Source organism: Schistocerca cancellata, chromosome 4 (genome assembly GCF_023864275.1).
Source record: "Schistocerca cancellata isolate TAMUIC-IGC-003103 chromosome 4, iqSchCanc2.1, whole genome shotgun sequence".
Lineage (NCBI taxonomy): Eukaryota > Metazoa > Arthropoda > Insecta > Orthoptera > Acrididae > Schistocerca > Schistocerca cancellata.
Genome location: NC_064629.1, coordinates 700165679 through 700180702, shown reverse-complemented (window position 1 = coordinate 700180702; position 15024 = coordinate 700165679). Strand labels below are relative to the sequence as shown.

The following is a 15024-nucleotide window of genomic DNA, read 5'->3' as shown; positions in this document are numbered from 1 at the left end:
TTGAACCATTTTTTTGCTGCGAAGCCACCTGGATAGCTGTCCTCTCCAGAGCTGTGGTGGCGCCACATTTACCCGCCCGGGCTCGCCGGCGGCCGACCGCGCCGTTCTGTTGCCCGCACTGCGGGTAGTCGAGCTGAGCTGTTCCGGGAACAGAGTGCATGAGCCGCGATGCACCGTTGTGGTCCGCAGCTCGTTAGGGTACCCGGCCGATCCCGTCAGTCAATAGGGAAACAATTACAATTACAATTAAATCAATACAATGAAAGGAATACCCTTAGCTGCATACAGGCGTTGATATACGTCAACGGGGACAGTTGAAAATGTGTGTTCCGACCGGGGCTCGAACCCGGGATCTCCTGCTTACATGGCAGACGCTCTATCCATCTGAGCTACCGAGGACACAGAGGATAGTGCGACTGCAGGGACTCATCTCTGGCACGCCTCCCGTGAGACCTACAGCCCAAACTTATTGTACCGCACTATATTCTTAGTGCCCCCGCCCGTTACACTCATTACTCGCGGCTTTACCGATTCCCGTAAGAGTTCGGGCAATGTGTGTGCATCCGCACAGAAGATGGTCAAATGGCCGGTGAGCCTTAACTATACAGGGTGAAAAGTATTTAAACCGACAAACTCTGGGAGGTTGTAGGGGACATCAAAACAAATATTTTTCAGTAATGTCATTTTTTCCTATGAGGAGTATTTAAGTCGGTAGAGGAAGATTTATCTGGAGGCAAATTAATTAAACCAACAAACAATTTTCCATTTTTTATGATCAAGAGACAACACATTAACACAACCCATTTTCAATTACAGTAGATTTTCAAAAATGTCTCCATTGACACGTAAACAAAGGTTACACTGTCGGATTATGTTCTGTCTGACACGGGCAAAAACATCAGGAGTGTCCTGAATTGTTCCCCACACAAAAAAGTAGGGATCGAGCAGGCCATGGTACAGGACCACCTCTGCCAATCCACGTGTCTGGGAACCGTCGGTCCAGGAATCGACGCACACGACGACTGAAATGTGCCGGCGCCCCGTCATGTTGGAACCACATGCGTTGTCTTGTAGGGAGGGTACGTCTTCCAGCAATTCTGGCAATGCTCTAGTGAGAAAATTGTAATAGTGCCTGCCATTTAATGGCATAAGTAGCTGATACAGCCCAATTAAACAGTTCCCAACAACACCGACCCACGCATTAACGTTGAACCGCACTTGATGAGCGCTAGTAACTGTGGCATACGGGTTATCCTCACACCAAACATGCGAATTGTGCATGATGAAGATTCCATAACGCCCGAACGTTCCTTCATCGGTAAACAACACAGAGGATGGAAATGTAGGATGTATTTCAAACTGTTCCAGGTACCGCTGCGAAAACTGTGCTCTGGATGGATAATCAACTGGTTCCAAGTTGTGGATACGCTGTAAGTGAAATGGACGTAACAATTGCTCTCGAAGGACTGTTCTTACACTCGTCTGATGCGTCCCCATTTTACGTGCAATTGCACGAGTGCTGATTGAAGGATCCCGCTCCATATGCTGCAAGAGAGCTTCCTCAAATTCCAGCGTTCTTACCGTGCGACGGCGTCCCTGTCCAGGTAATCTGCTAAATGATCCAGTCTCACGCAGACATTGGTACACAGCAGCAAAGGTAGTATGATGCGGGATACGGCGATTAGAATATTGTTGTTGATAAACCCGCTGTGCAGCTCGTCTGTTGTGGTGCGCTACGTAGTACGCACGAACCATATCAGTGTACTCACTCCAAGTGCATCGCTCCATTAGTAAACAGAGACAATGCACTACTACACTGGTGGACAGCAGCTGCCTACAACTGAAGAGCGTAATACGCCCTCTAACAACTATGAGACCGATGACCTCGCTGTCTGGTCTCCTCCCCCAAACAACCCCCCCCCCTCTAACAACTGAAGACCGTAATACGGCCTCCACCGGTTTAAATAATCCTCATAGGAAAAAATGGCATTAGGGAAAAATATATTGATGTCCCCTACAACCTCCGAAAGTTTGTCGGTTGAAATAATTTTCACCCTGTGTATAAGAAGATGGTATTTGTTCTTTCGGACATGATACCTTCTTCATTTAAATAGGGAAACAGACAGCTGGGGCAAGGCCACACAAGAGCGGATTTGCTTTCTGAATCATCTGCGTTCCTTTGAGACTCGTGGTATGATATTCTAGGAGAGGTGTGTTCTTGATTCTTTATAAAGAAAAATAACTCGTAATATAAAATAATGGAAGTAACACAATAATGTGTAATACAGTAATGAACATAGTACAACTTTTTATTGGTTTATACAATTCATCCTTTACTTTTTCCGCTTCTTTCTAAAGCCCTCAACTTTCTGAACTCTTTTAGGAAACTTGATCTCAAATTTTGTAGTTAAGTTTTTATTAAACTTTGTTCCACTGTTGGAATATCGTCTAGAAATATTTCAACAATCTCTTCATACACCCAATATTTTACATTCTTCTTCATGTGATGCTCCTGGGCCAGTTTCTACAAAAAAGGTCTTGTGCGGTACAATTTTATAAGTTTTAGATGTGTTCAGTGGACCACTCCTTCTCCACACTGAAAGCAATTAGAACTTTCTGTCACATGCAGAAAACCGCATGAACTTTCTAAACGCAGACTGACTCGTTGGTACACAAACACGCATATGTGCGCCCAGATGATGAGACCTGCAGCCGACGACCTCAATGTCGTGTCTCCACTAATGCACAGGCGAAAACTGCAGGTGTTCCAGAATCCGTAGGAAATATCTGTGGCCCGTTTCTAACATCCGCTCGTGTGTGGGCAGCTAATTACACTACTGGCCATTAAAATTGCTACACCAAGAAGAAATGCAGATGATAAACGGGTATTCATTGGACAAATATATTACACTAGAACTGACATGTAATTACATTTTAACGCAATTTGGGAGCATAGATTCTGAGAAATCAGTACCAGAACAACCACCTCTGGCCGTAATAACGGCCTTGATATGCCTGGGCATTGAGTCGAACAGAGCTTGGATGGCGTGTACAGGTACAGCTGCCCATGCAGCTTCAACACGATATCACAGTTGATCAAGAGTAGTGACTGGCGTATTGTGACGGGCCAGTTCCTGCTCGTGCAGATGGTTGTTGTCTTGCAAACGTCCCCATCTGTTGACTCAGGGATCGAGACGTGACGATCTGTTTCAGCCATGCGGATAAGATGCCTGTTATCTCGACTGCTAGTGATACGAGGCCGTTGGGATCCAGCACGGCGTTCCGTATTACCCTCCTGAACCCTCCGATTCCATATTCTGCTAACAGTCACTGGATCTCGACCAACGCGAGCAGCAATGTCGCGATACGATAAACCGCAATCGCGATAGCCTACAATCCGACCTTTATCAAAGTCGCATTTCTTCTCTTAACACGAGGCACCACAACAACCTTTCACCAGGCAACGCCGGTCAACTGCTGTTTGTGTATGAGAAATCTGTTGGAAACTTTCCTCATGTCAGAACGTTTTAACTGTCGCCACCGGCGCCAACCTTGTGTGAATGCTCTGAAAAGCTAATCATTGGCATATCACAGCACCTTCTTCCTATCGGTTAAATTTCACGTCTATAGCACGTCATCTTCGTGGTGTAGCAAATTTAATGGCCAGTAGTATAATTGTAAATAAACCAATGACGTTTCAGCAAAATCCAAGGGGGAATTTTTTCCGTAGAGGGATGGAGTTTTGTGACGGCTTAGGCCACAATTAGTGCAAGTGCCATATCTGAAACACCAGGTGTCATCACATTTCTGCCTGCTGATGACCTGAGATGTTGAGCAGCCCCCAGGAAGCTTCTGAAGTTTGACACACTGTCGCGTGACAATGGACAGACGCTTGTCACCGACCCTGTTCCAGAAATTTCTGCAGTGGCACACATACGCCGCTCTTCCATTATGTCAGCGCTGCGTAGCCGAATACATCAAGACCGGCATGGTAGGGCCGTACATGGAACAAGCAGTGTGTCAGTCGCTCCTACGAGGCTACTGACGCAGCCTCGAAGCTTTGACTGTAATCCTGCTGCTGCTGGGCCGTGATCAATAGACCACCACCTGCGTGTCAGCTGCTCGTCCCTGCTCTTCGGTGTCAGTCCAGACTTCGACTTTGGACAACGTCATCACCGTGTCGTTCGGACGTCGCGACCTGCCGCAAGTACAAGACGTCGCAGCCTTGCTCCGCACTGCACGAGCTACTGGGCTATATGCGTCCACAATACCGCCATCGAGTCAGTGCGCTGAGTCGGCATACCATTGTGTAAGTAACTCACATCCCTGCATATCTGGCCATTGCTACGCTTTCCGCTATAACACCAGAGTATTATTATGTGAACACGGAAACACACTATAATGACTCCACGAGTTAAATGAAATAATAAAAAACTTGTTTGTGTTCATCTTCACGCCCCTCAGCAGCCAGTTGCATGAGGGATTCAATGTCAGTAAGGTAGTAAGGAAGTAATAAAAACGTTGTTGTATCCTCTCCAGGACCTTCTCCTGTTGCTGCACTTCCATCCCATCTTCACGAGAGAGTCGCGCCCAAACCCAATCATATCTCTTCCCGTTACATAACAAAAGAAAGGAGGGATTCTTCTGCTGGTATTTTACAGAACTTCGACCAACTGAAAATCAGCAGAAGAGCAATATGCACCGAAAGATTGTCGGTGTTGCAGACAGAATAAAGTCATCTAATATTGAGCGCAAGACGCATCAACACCAAATTTGGAGCGACTGTGCTGGTTTATCAGAAAGACTGCAAAATATAGAGTGGTCCATTGATCGTGACCAGGCCAAATATCTCACGAAATAAGCGTCAAACGAAAAAACTACAAAGAACGAAACTTGTCTAGCTTGAAGGGGGAAACCAGATAGCGCTATGGTTGGCCCGCTAGATGGCGCTGCCATAGGCCAAACGGATATCTACTGCGTTTTTTAAAAATAGGAACCCCCATTTTTATTACATATTCGTGTAGTACGTGAAGAAATATGAATATTTTAGCTGGACCACTTTTTTCGCTTTGCGATAGATGGCGCTGTAATAGTCACAGCATATGGCTCACAATTTTAGAGGAACAGTTGGTAACAGTTAGGTTTTTTAAATTAAAATACAGAATGTAGGTACGTTTGAACATTTTATTTCGGTTGTTCCAACGTGATACAGGGTGTTTCAAAAATGACCGGTATATTTGAAACGGCAATAAAAACTAAACGAGCAGCGATAGAAATACACCGTTTGTTGCAATATGCTTGGGACAACAGTACATTTTCAGGCAGACACACTTTCGAAATTACAGTAGTTACAATTTTCAACAACAGATGGCGCTGCGGTCTGGGAAACTCTATAGTACGATATTTTCCACATATCCACCATGCGTAGCAATAATATGGCGTAGTCTCTGAATGAAATTACCCGAAACCTTTGACAACGTGTCTGGCGGAATGGCTTCACATGCAGATGAGATGTACTGCTTCAGCTGTTCAATTGTTTCTCGATTCTGGCGGTACACCTGGTCTTTCAAGTGTCCCCACAGAAAGAAGTCACAGGGGTTAATGTCTGGCGAATAGGGAGGCCAATCCACGCCGCCTCCTGTATGTTTCGGATAGTCCAAAGCAATCACACGATCATAGAAATATTCATTCAGGAAATTAAAGACGTCGGCCGTGCGATGTGGCCGGGCACCATCTTGCATAAACCACGAGGTGTTCGCAGTGTCGTCTAAGGCAGTTTGCACCGCCACAAATTCACGAAGAATGTCCAGATAGCGTGATGCAGTAATCGTTTCGGATCTGAAAACTGGGCCAATGATTCCTTCGGAAGAAATGGCGGCCCAGACCAGTACTTTTTGAGGATGCAGGGACGATGGGACTGCAACATGGGGCTTTTCGGTTCCCCATATGCGCCAGTTCTGTTTATTGACGAAGCCGTCCAGGTAAAAATAAGCTTCGTCAGTAAACCAAATGCTGCCCACATGCATATCGCCGTCATCAATCCTGTGCACTATATCGTTAGCGAATGTCTCTCGTGCAGCAATGGTAGCAGCGCTGAGGGGTTGCCGCGTTTGAATTTTGTATGGATAGAGGTGTAAACTCTGGCGCATGAGACGATACGTGGACGTTGGCGTCATTTGGACCGCAGCTGCAACACGGCGAACGGAAACCCGAGGCCGCTGTTGGATCACCTGCTGCACTAGCTGCGCGTTGCCCTCTGTGGTTGCCGTACGCGGTCGCCCTACCTTTCCAGCACGTTCATCCGTCACGTTCCCAGTCCGTTGAAATTTTTCAAACAGATCCTTTATTGTATCGCTTTTCGGTCCTTTGGTTACATTATAGCTCCATTGAAAACTTCGTCTTGTTGCAACAACGCTGTGTTCTAGGCGGTGGAATTCCAACACCAGAAAAATCCTTTGTTCTAAGGAATAAACCATGTTGTCTACAGCACACTTGCACGTTGTGAACAGCACACGCTTACAGCAGAAAGACGACGTACAGAATGGCGCACCCACAGACTGCATTGTCGTCTATATCTTTCACATCACTTGCAGCGCCAACTGTTGTTGAAAATTGTAACTACTGTAATTTCGAAAGTTTGTCCGCCTGAAAATGTACTGTTGTCCCAAGCATATTGCAACAAACGGTGTATTTCTATCGCTGCTCGTTTAGTTTTTATTGCCGTTTCAAATATACCGGTCATTTTTGAAACACCCTGTACATGTACCTTTGTGAACTTATCATTTCTGAGAACGCATGCTGTTATAGTGTGATTACCTGTAAATACCACATTAATGCAATAATTGCTCAAAATGATGACCGTCAACCTCAGTGCATTGGGCATTACGTGTAACGACATTCCTCTCAACAGCGAGTAGTTCGCCTTCCGCAATGTTCGCACATGCATTGATAATGCGCTGACGCATGTTGTCAGGCGTTGTCGGTGCATTATGATAACGAATATCCTTCAAATTTCCCCACTGAAAGAAATCCGGGGACGTCAGATCCGGTGAACGTGCGGGCCATGGTATGGTGCTTCGACGACCAATCCACATGTCATGAAATATGCTATTCAGTACCGCTTCAACCGCACGCGAGTTATGTTCCGCACATCCATCATGTTGGAAGTACATCGCCATTCTGTCATGCAGTGAAACATCTTGTAGTACCATCGGTAGGACATTACGCGGGAAATCAGCATACTTTGCACCATTTAGATTGCCATCGATAAAATGGGAGCCAATTGTCCTTCCTCCCATAATGCCGCACCATACATTAACCCGCCAAGGTCGCTGATGTTCCATTTGTCGCAGCCATCATGGATTTTCCGTTGCCCAATAGTGCATATTATGCCGGTTTACGTTACCGCTGTTGGTGAATGATGCTTCGTCGCTAAATAGAACGCGTGAAAAAATCTGCCATCGTCCCGTAATTTCTCTTGTGCCCAATGGCAGAACTGTACACGATGTTCAAAGTCGTCGCCACGCAATTCCTTGTGCATAGAAATATGGTACGGGTGCAATCGATGTTCTCAACATCGACGTTTTTGAGATTCCCGATTCTCGCGGAATTTGTCTGCTGCTGATGTGCGGATTAGCCACGACAGTAGCTAAAACACCTACTTGGGCATCATCATTTGTTGCAGGCCGTGGTTGACGTTTCACATGTGGCTGAACACTTATTGTTTCCTTAAATAACGTAACTATCCGGCGAACGGTCCGGACACTTGGATGATGTCGTCCAGGATACCGAGCGGCACACTTAGTACACGCTCGTTGGGCATTTTGATCACAATAGCCATATATCAACACGATATCGACCTTTTTTGCAATTGGTAAACGTTCCATTTTAACACGGGTAATGTATCACGAAGCAAATACCGTCCGCACTGGCGGAATGTTACGTGATACCACGTATTTATACTTTTGTGACTATTACAGCGCCATCTATCACAAAGCGAAAAAAGTGGTACAACTAAAACATTCATATTTTTTTACGTACTACACGAATATGTAATAAAAATGGGGGTTCCTATTAAAAAAAAACGCAGTTGATATCCGTTTGACCTATGGCAGCGCCATCTAGCGGGCCAACCCTAGCGCCATCTGGTCTCCCCCTTCAAGCTAGTCGAGTTTCGTTGTGTGTAGTTTTCTCATTTGATGCTTATTTTGCGAGTTATTTGGCCCGGTTACTATCAATGGACCACCCGGGATATCTGCTGTCAAGATTCTCGATGATCAGTGATGGTGAACCTCATTACCTGAAAGGTTTATTGTGGAAGAGTGAAAAACATGGACAGTTGATTTCGAGTATAGTCCTATCTAATTTATACGTGTGTACCTACTAGGAAAACAGTCTGTGTATGTAAAAATGTTACTTTCTAATCACAAAGTATCATGCTACGCAACTATAAGAGATATCAGTATTAGATTTCTAAAAGAAGATTGTTGTGACTTCTCGTTTAATTCAAAGAGTGTATAGTTCTCTCATAGTCAATAGTTTTGGTTGCAGTCTAAGTCCTTTTTCAGAAGTGAATGTAAAAATGATACACTTATTTAAGATTCTGAACACTGTGTTGTTTTTGAAGTATATGATTGACATGGATATATTTGTTTCAGAATGACAAATTGGTTAATGCTTACAGTAAGAATATTTTTTATGTTCTGTATAGCTCACCCACAAAATCCAATTCAGTGCCATTTCAATTTGGTGAAGCAGTTACAGCATTCAAAACTTGGCTTTCTGATGGAAGTATCTCAAATATTTACTCAACTAGGGCCAAACTACTGTTTCGAAAGTCAAAGTTCAAAAATGGTCCAAATGGCTCTGAGGACTATGGGACTTAACTTCTGAGGTCATCAGTCCCCTAGAACTTAAAACTACTTAAATCTAACTAACCTAAGGACATCACACACATCCATACCCAAGGCAGGATCGGGCAGTCAAAGTTCACAGTCATGTTGTTTTTCCCTTTCATTCCCTCTTGATATATTATAATGTTTTTATTGCATTAAAGCAACCAGTACAGAGAGAGAAATTAGACTGGTTATGGTGATGATTAGGCAGGTGTGGAAATGTTGTACATAATTTTTTGATGTTGTGTGCACACTCAAAAGAGATGAAATTTGTTGAAGAGGCAGAGATGGAAAGAGACAGAGAGAGAGAGAGAGAGAGAGAGAGAGAGAGAGAGGTGGGGAGGACACAAAAATTACGGAGGTGTGTAGGTGTATAAATAAGAGAGATGATGATGAGGCAGACGTGAAAATATTATGTGCACACGTGTGAGATGAAATTTAGTGACGAGACAGTACAGTATCTACAGTGGAACGTTATGCAGTGTTCTGCGAGTATGTGTGTGTGTGTGTGTGTGTGTGTGTGTGTGGGTGGGTGGGTGGGTGGGTGGGTGCGTGCGTGCGTGCGTGTTGTCGCCAATTTACGCAGTTCAGTGGCAAATATTTTTGAATCTAACGCTATATTATACAAATATCCCCGAATACGATGCAAGTTCAAGTGAAGTTTACATAATTCTTTCGGAAATACTGTATACCTTTGAACTTTGTGCCATTTTTACGCAGTTGAAATGAAGCTTACGTAACTTCACAGCTACATTGTTATTGGCTGCTTCATTTTAATACCGACTACAGCACTACCCTGTAACTGGTTGCTTCATTTGAATATTACACTGAGATTAGCAGGAGAAGAGAGGGGATTGGGAACGGAGGGGCATGATGACGTGAATGAAAAAAAGTGTGGCTTATCACATCATGATGATGATGATGATGATGATGACGTCATACACAAGGACACCGTGGCTTGTGACGTCATAGATAGATTAGCTAAGGGGCTTTTACTCCACTTGCACATGCCAAGGCCACTTAAGCACAAAATTCACGCTGTAGTTACACTACCCACTGAATTTGAAAAAAGCGCATCACCACAGCAGCTCGTAAACAATAAATATAGCCGTCCAATACCGGATAAGGCAGCTAAGAGAGGCGACCCAAAATACGTCCAGAGCTAATAAATATAAGGAGTTGCGGTTTCGTCTAAGTTAAAATGTATCATATGGCGAGTTTTCTGAAGAATACAAGTAATTTTCAACTTTTATAAATGCTGACTTATGATTCTGACTTTTTTTAAATGGAACTACACTTTCTGACAAAAAAAGTGAAGCACCCAGAAGAACGTAAATTCGTACAAGTACACATAGTTGGCTGGTATGTAAATGATTAAAGTTGCAATTCTTTCTGACATGTAGAACAGCCACAAGAGCGCACTAGTGTTGTTTATGTTTATTATTGTCTGCAGGTCTGGCAGATCATACAGGGTGGAGCAGAGGAAATGCATGTATTTTGAACCGCTTGTAAGCGGCGACGAGGAGGAGGGGGGTATTGACCTTGAATGAATGTTGGCAGACTGCCCATACAATGCAGTTTCAGTCGCAATGGAGCGTTGGAGCGTAGAGCATCGTGTGTTCGTTGTCGAGCAGTACTTTAGACACAATGATTCCGTTGTCACAGTGCAACGTCTTTTCAGTCAAAATTTTAGAGTTGGACGTCGAGGTGCAGTGCCTGAACGAAATACTGTACTCCAATGGGTTGCAGCGTTTAGAAGTACTGGGTTCGTGATGAAAAAGAGACCACACGGTCTTCCCCGTTCAGATCATACTTCGGAAAATATAGACCGAGTGAGAACGGCAGTTCTTGCTAGTCTGAAACGATCGGCTAGACTACAGGCTATAGCGTTGGGTATGTCACGTCGTTTGCTTGACCGCATCTTACATGATGATCTTAAGTTTCACCCGTACAAGATAATGATCGTCCAACAGCTTAGTGAAGGGGATTTTGTGCATTATAGAGAGTTTTGTCACGTAATGGACGAAATTGTTACAGAAGATGCAGATGCAACAGTCTTCATGAGTATTGAAGCACATTTTCACGTAGACAGTTACGTCAATGTTCAAAATTGTCGGTATTGGGTGCCAAAGAACCCACATAGTTGGTTGGTTGGTTTGGGGAAGGAGACCAGACAGCGTGGTCATCGGTCTCATCGGATTAGGGAAGGATGGGGAAGGAAGTCGGCCGTGCCCTTTCAGAGGAACCATCCCGGCATTTGCCTGGAGTGATTTAGGGAAATCACGGAAAACCTAAATCAGGATGGCCGGACGCGGGATTGAACCGTCGTCCTTCCGAATGCGAGTCCAGTGTCTAACCACTGCGCCACCTCGCTCGGTGAACCCACATGAATTACACCAAAGGTCTCTCCACAGTTTAGAAGTAACAATGTGGTGCTGCATTTCAAAGATAGGGATTGTTGGACCCTATTTTTTTTTGTTTTTTAAGAAGAAGGAACTGCAGTTACTGCGACATCAGCGCGCTACGTTAAAATGTTAAACAACTTCCTTCATACAGAACTTGAAAGGCGTCAGGTGAACATGAGAGAAATATGGTTTCAGCAGGACGGTTCCACAGCTCACACGGTGAGAGCATCCATGGAAGTGGTTCGACAAATGTCCAAACGAAATGTTATTTCGAGATATGGTGATGTTTAGTGGCCCCCTCACTCAAGCGATTTGTCGATATGCGACTTCTTTTTGTGGGGTTATTTAAAATCAAAAGTCTACATGAACAAGCCTTGCACAATCGATGATCTGAAGAATTCCATTCGCCAGGAAATTGAAGCTGTACCGAATGAAATGTTGGAGAGAGCTATGCGTAACTTTCGGGAGAGGACCCAAATTTTTATCCAGCAAGAAGGATGTCATCTCCAAGACATTATTTTTCGAACCTAAATAAAGTATGTATATTTCAAAACTGCATTAAAAAATCTGTCACTTAATGCTTGTTTTTATTATTTTTATCAAACTGTGTCCCAGTCATTCAATAGTGAAAAACATGCGTTTCCTCTGCTCCACCCTGTATATGAGGTGCGATTAGCACCAGATGTTGTGATGAGTGTGAAGGACACGTAGCTGCCGCGTATCGGTGTGAGATGGTGTTATTAGGACTTGACAGAGTTTGAAAGGGTTCTCCATATGGCCGTATGGTCGAGGCCTGAAACATCCAGTTTTGGGGGACAGTCGGATATGATTGTGGCCCAATGTCTGGTTGCATGGGAACGTGAGGACAGGCATATTAGTCGTTAAGTTTCCAGACGACAACGTCTGGCCGCCTTTACGGGGGACCATTGTGTTGTGCACCGTCCATACTGTAACCCCATCACACCTGCAGCCCCGCATCTCGTGGTCGTGCGGTAGCGTTCTCGCTTCCCACGCCCGGGTTCCCGGGTTCGATTCCCGGCGGGGTCAGGGATTTTCTCTGCCTCGTGATGGCTGGGTGTTGTGTGCTGTCCTTAGGTTAGTTAGGTTTAAGTAGTTCTAAGTTCTAGGGGACTTATGACCACAGCAGTTGAGTCCCATAGTGCTCAGAGCCAGCCACACCTGCAGCTACCGTAAGAGAATAAGTAATGAAGTCCCTGTAACATTCTATGTCGTCCCGCACATTTGATCGGAGACTAGAAACGCCAGCACTATGGAATTACCGTCCTCTGACTAGGCTGTTGTTAACACCACAACACACACCACTGTGTCTGAAGTGGTGCCGTGCCTGGGACTCATGGAATGCTGATGAATAATGTCACATTGTGTTTAGTGATAAATTGCTGTTCTGCACTATCCTTGTTGTTTATACGCCAGAACTGGACAAGTATTTATTACAGTCGACAAAAGCATTTTGTCTAGCGAGGTCGAAATTCAATCTGACTGTGAAATTGTCTGGACACAAGTACCTGGACTAGGTGAACTCAAGTAAATCGTCGGATGTTTTTATCGGCCACCTGATTCTGCCGTAACAGTTGTAGAATCACTAGAATGTCTACAGTCAGCATGGCGGAAATACCCCGATCATGCAATATTACATGAAGTCAAATTTAACCTACCGAATATAGGCTTGGAGGTCTATGGATTCATTGCAGGTGGTACATAAAGTCTTGTGAAGTAGTCCTGAACACGTTTTCTGAAAACGTGTTTCCAGCATTTAGTTCGACAATCCACACACAATGGAAATACACTCCTGGAAATGGAAAAAAGAACACATTGACACCGGTGTGTCAGACCCACCATACTTGCTCCGGACACTGCGAGAGGGCTGTACAAGCAATGATCACACGCACGGCACAGCGGACACACCAGGAACCGCGGTGTTGGCCGTCGAATGGCGCTAGCTGCGCAGCATTTGTGCACCGCCGCCGTCAGTGTCAGCCAGTTTGCCGTGGCATACGGAGCTCCATCGCAGTCTTTAACACTGGTAGCATGCCGCGACAGCGTGGACGTGAACCGTATGTGCAGTTGACGGACTTTGAGCGAGGGCGTATAGTGGGCATGCGGGAGGCCGGGTGGACGTACCGCCGAATTGCTCAACACGTGGGGCGTGAGGTCTCCACAATACATCGATGTTGTCGCCAGTGGTCGGCGGAAGGTGCACGTGCCCGTCGACCTGGGACCGGACCGCAGCGACGCACGGATGCACGCCAAGACCGTAGGATCCTACGCAGTGCCGTAGGGGACCGCACCGCCACTTCCCAGCAAATTAGGGACACTGTTGCTCCTGGGGTATCGGCGAGGACCATTCGCAACCGTCTCCATGAAGCTGGGCTACGGTCCCGCACACCGTTAGGCCGTCTTCCGCTCGCGCCCCAACATCGTGCAGCCCGCCTCCAGTGGTGTCGCGACAGGCGTGAATGGAGGGACGAATGGAGACGTGTCGTCTTCAGCGATGAGAGTCGCTTCTGCCTTGGTGCCAATGATGGTCGTATGCGTGTTTGGCGCCGTGCAGGTGAGCGCCACAATCAGGACTGCATACGACCGAGGCACACAGGGCCAACACCCGGCATCATGGTGTGGGGAGCGATCTCCTACACTGTCCGTACACCACTGGTGATCGTCGAGGGGACACTGAATAGTGCACGGTACATCCAAACCGTCATCGAACCCATCGTTCTACCATTCCTTGACCGGCAAGGGAACGTGCTGTTCCAACAGGACAATGCACGTCCGCATGTATCCCGTGCCACCCAACGTGCTCTAGAAGGTGTAAGTCAACTACCCTGGCCAGCAAGATCTCCGATCTGTCCCTCATTGAGCATGTTTGGGACTGGATGAAGCGTCATCTCACGCGGTCTGCACGTCCAGCACGAACGCTGGTCCAACTGAGGCGCCAGGTGGAAATGGCATGGCAAGCCGTTCCACAGGACTACATCCAGCATCTCTACGATCGTCTCCATGGGAGAATAGCAGCCTGCATTGCTGCGAAAGGTGGATATACACTGTACTAGTGCCGACATTGTGCATGCTCTGTTGCCTGTGTCTATGTGCCTGTGGTTCTGTCAGTGTGATCATGTGATGTATCTGACCCCAGGAATGTGTCAATAAAGTTTCCCCTTCCTGGGACAATGAATTCACGGTGTTCTTATTTCAATTTCCAGGAGTGTATTATACACCTTGTAGCTACAAACAGACCAGGCATTGTCGATAGTGTCAGTACAGAGACAAGGACTGGTGATTATGATGTCATCAAAGCGGCGACGGTTGATAAATTTATTAAATCCATCAAGAAGGCTATGGGAGTATTTAGGTTGAAAAGGACAAAATATTACCAACAGTGCACACAGCGACGTTGGATGCCTCCTCGTGGCGTTGCGGGCATGTGACGCACTAACAAAAGTATGTACGCGGAGCATAAACGAACGGGGGATCACCATAGCCAACAAAAGGGCTGCAAATGGGGAAATCTATTGAGATAAGCGACTTTGTCAAAGGGTAGATTATATTACGCAGAGCCTGTCAACCAGTATCTCGTAAACGCCGAAGCTGGTCGAATATTCACATGCTACTGTCGTGAGCACACGTCCACGTCTCTTCACAGAACGTGGGCTTTGGAAGCTTGTCTGTTCTTTGAAGTAGCATAGATGGAGGTCTGTGGCACCTCT

General features: G+C 45.8%; 1 non-coding gene across 1 annotated transcript; it reads right to left on the bottom strand.

The window, feature by feature from the left end:
- Positions 1–325: 325 nt before the first annotated feature.
- On the bottom strand, positions 326–400 carry Trnat-ugu (transfer RNA threonine (anticodon UGU)). Its single transcript has one exon. It is a non-coding gene; the product is annotated as a tRNA-Thr (tRNA).
- Positions 401–15024: the final 14624 nt, after the last annotated feature.